The sequence below is a fragment of the mitochondrial genome of Phaseolus vulgaris (genome assembly GCF_000499845.2).
Source record: "Phaseolus vulgaris mitochondrion, complete genome".
In the NCBI taxonomy this organism is placed as follows: Eukaryota; Viridiplantae; Streptophyta; class Magnoliopsida; order Fabales; family Fabaceae; genus Phaseolus; species Phaseolus vulgaris.
Window position 1 is genome coordinate 167,501 of NC_045135.1, and position 3,992 is coordinate 171,492.

A 3,992-nucleotide genomic window follows, 5' to 3' on the forward strand; every position below is an offset into this window, starting at 1 on the left:
TATTTTTATTTTTGGAAGCGAAGCGACCTAGTCGAGCTATTGTCAAGTTAAGCAGTTCCTCTTGTCGAGCTAGACTCTACTCGCGCTATAGTCGAGGAAAGCTCGCGCGTTATTCGTGTTAAGCTGTCGAGTTAACTAGACTCGAGGAACTAATCCTTTAGGTTTAGGCAACTCCTCCTCTCTGAGAAGAGGACACTGACTTTAGTTCAGTGCAACAACAAAAGAAAGGACCCTTACCCCTCTATATCCCTTTTTTTGGGGGGAAGATCAAACTCTTTAACTAAATCTACTACTGTTCTCACTCATTGACATAAGTCAAAGCTAAAACTTCCTTACTCAAAGAACTCGTACCGGTACTCTTGAGTTCACAACCCTCAAAACCTTAGATTGGAGTATAAACTCGATCCTACTAATTACGTAGAACCATGAGCCATCGATCGAGTGAGTTCGAGGTGGTTCATGCTTTCTATATAACTCGCTGTACGCTAAGGCAAAGGTTGTAACCATGCGTCATGCGTGCCGTAAGCGGGCTCTGGTGGGGGAACCCGTAGGAAGGGGGGACGACCCGCCGAATTCACATCAGAAATCGCCAGAACACAAACGAAATCTTGAATTGCGTATAGAAACAAAACGAACCACTTCTATTCTCGGAGCTTAGGTATATGAAGAATGGCTTTTTGGTCCCTTTCGTCCAGTGGTTAGGACATCGTCTTTTCATGTCGAAGACACGGGTTCGATTCCCGTAAGGGATGGCTACTCTTTCTTTCCCGGCCGCTTTCAGTTAGTGTTCATTGCTGAGTGATCGCTCGCTATCTGGCTGGAAAAGGTGGTCCGGAAGCTTTCTCTCTCCCAGCAAGCAAGACGAGATCACCACTTCTCTCAGTAATGGACTTCCTTTCATTCTTCCTTAGCCTTAGATGTCCTATCATAGATTATCGAACCTCCGACATGACTCCCCATGCATGCGTTCTTTCTCTCCTCCCCTCAGCCATACATCTCTTTTTTTCTTTTGGCCGTTTTTGTTAGGCATTGAACCCCACCTTAGGTGCTGAGTGGTGTCCTCCCCTCCCTAATACCTAACAAAAAGTTCCGTCTATGGAGCCTCAAGCTTAAACCATGGCAGTAAGCAGTAAGTTGGCCTAGTCTCTTGCCCAGCCTTCGCCTTCTTCAGTGGCCAAGTGCGTTCAACGGCGGCCTACCACCTTTCTTTTTCAAGGTTGAGCTTGTTCAATTGAAGCTAATGCTATGCTGCCCTTCCCTTGTTCAAGAGAAGGCGAGGACTTTTAGCTACCGGCCCAAACAAAAGAGATTAGCCTCTTGATCGATCGATTGATTGGATTGCAGTACGAAGGGGTTTAAGAAGGAGGCATTGGAGAGAAGTAGGCATGGTGGCCAACCAAGGCAGTGAAATCGAGACAATCAATCGGAAGAGGGTTTAGTTAGGAGTCCGGGTTCCATCCTATAAGTTGAAGGAAGGGGGCAAAGGAAGTGATCTTTGCCCTTAGTCTTGGGTTCAGTGAATAGGGAAATTAGGTTAGTCTTATTCCCTAGCTGAGTGAATAGGCCGATCTTTCGTATAGTGATAACGCTTTCTCTGATAGGGGTCTATTTTATCTGACTTGACTCAGCTTGACCTACTTGACTCAGCGGTTAGAGTATCGCTTTCATACGGCGAGAGTCATTGGTTCAAATCCAATAGTAGGTAAGGCCGAAAGCCCTGCGCCAGCATGACAGCAAGCACGGACTGGCGGAGTAAACTGAATGACCAAAGCATCGGTTGCTTCCACTTGTGGCCTTCTTCGACCGCCTTGACACCTGAATCTAAGGGAACCCCCTCTCCTCTCTTCTTCTCTTCATGTATGTGGGCTGCCTGCCCCGTCCCGAATAGACGAACAGGAACAAGCTAAAGGCGCGAGAGTTTATACTCAATGCACCTCCCCTCTTCCACAATTAGGTGAAGACCAGGGGGCCGGAAACCCCAACGGGAAACCTTTCACCGCGCCACACGATTCTTTCGCGAAGCGCTCTCTCAGACGCACTCCTGCCTCCGCAAGCAAAGAGGTTTCAAAGATACCAGGCGACCAAGTGAAAGTGAACAGCCCCGAGCAAATCTTATAGAGAGCGTACCCGTTGTAGCCAAAAAAAAAGAAATGAACACATCTATAGTTGTGGACAGTAAAAAAAAGAGGTTCTTCGAAGCTGTGCTAATGGTGGTCAAGGATAAGGTACTAGTTTAAGTGGGAGACATTCAGTCTGCATGAGAAATCTGGGAGACTCCACAGAGAATGTATGAGTCAGTTACAATGGTAAACATTTTCTTCGGCAACGGTTTTTTCCAAGCAAGATGCAAGAGGGGACGAGCGTGTCTCAGCACTTAGACAAGATGGAGAATCTTCTCCAAGAATTTTTAGCAGTGAGAGTCAAAATGACTGATCGTGATTAGTGACCGGGAAGTCTGCTTCGTTTGAGTCTTTTACAACCACTCTCTCCCGTTAAACTCCTCCTTTCACTATGATTGATCTGACCATTTTATTTAGGCAGAAGCTGAAAAGAGATTTGAACAGCAGTCTGAAAAGAAAAGACTAATGCTGCGCAAAAGAAAGAATATGTTTCAAAATAAGAATCTCTTCATATCCTTCATTCGAAAGACGACAATCAAAGCATCACGACCGATCTAAAAGTGCTTTCCTTCTAGCTTGACTTGTTCTATTAGGTATGTGGCTTTGTTTGAATCGGACCTACCTATCACCCTCTCCCCCTTTCCCTAAGGGGAAGTGTAGGCATCTGAGAGGCCCGCCCCGTGCAGTGCTTGCCTTTCTACCTCTCTCCGTATTGCATTCATCCCCACCTTTGATAGATTAAGTCTCTCTCTTCTATGTAATTTCCAGATCCGATGGTGCCTGTGGAACTGTTGTGGCGGGGAATGTCCCTAGTTGTGATGCTTGCTGCTCTGGTTCCCTTTCGCCCGTCGACCGTCGTACACGTTATTGAGACTACTCCGCACCTTGCTCGCTTCCTTGTTGGCCGACAGGCATTCCTCCTACTTGACTCGGAAGCAAGTGCGTGTAAACATGCCCCCAGCCTGGGCATTTCCTATACTATACTGGTAGCAGGATCGGCCACCCCGGCCCCAGCATTGCTCTAATTGGAGCTCTGAGCTGGAGCAGTCTTGCTTTGGCTCCCCTGACCGACCCCAGGCCTCCTGATCAAGTGCGCATTCCCATACTGTAGGATGGGCCTGAGTTGAGGGGAAAGCTCATTGAACTTGATACCTTTTTATTTATCATGAGACTGAGGCCTCCCTTCCATCAAGCTTATGAACTTATAATGGGCCTTTAGTTAGTGTTGACTCGACAATTGGCTTAAGACCCGTGACCGTCTCGTACATTGGGCTGAGAACAGTAGCCACCTGTTGTATCATCCTCAGCATCATATCGTGATTCTCTTTTCCCACTTGTTGCCTAATCATAGCCACCTCTTGGTTGGTCATTCTTGCAGGTGCCACAGCAGGAAGGGGGTTGGCTGGCGGAGCCACGACAGCGAGATTGGCCTCCGCGGCTATATGCGAAGATCCTTCCTTCAGCAGGAGGTTGTCTGGTCCCTTCCGCCGTAGTCTCGTGTTTGCCATGAAGAGTACCATCCAAATGGACCTACGGATGAGATCTCAAACCGCTCTTCCTGGACTAACTGCCAGAAAACTACCTGAGAATGAACCTGGGTACTCACTTTAGAGTAGATTCCTTCCGACTCGGGATACTACCCATTCACTCACTGTGCCATTTCGGCACACCCTTGCGGCTGGTTAACGTAGTCATGTCCTTCCCTGCATTAGTTTAGAGCCTCAGAAGGTCTCCCCTAGGGCTAGGGCCGCTCTACTCCCTGTGTTCTTTCAACTGGTTAAACTGCCTTTCAGAACAGAAGCTGAAGCCTCTTTTATTCTCTTTTAGGTACGGTAATTCTATATCATAAATTGGGAACGAATAGGAACCCGC

The 3,992-nt window shown here is 47.5% G+C and overlaps 2 non-coding genes across 2 annotated transcripts; both read left to right on the plus strand.

The window, feature by feature from the left end:
* Positions 1-680: 680 nt before the first annotated feature.
* Positions 681-752, plus strand: trnE. The gene has a single exon. It is a non-coding gene; the product is annotated as a tRNA-Glu (tRNA).
* An 880-nt stretch (positions 753-1,632) lies between these two features.
* Positions 1,633-1,705, plus strand: trnM. The gene has a single exon. It is a non-coding gene; the product is annotated as a tRNA-Met (tRNA).
* Positions 1,706-3,992: the final 2,287 nt, after the last annotated feature.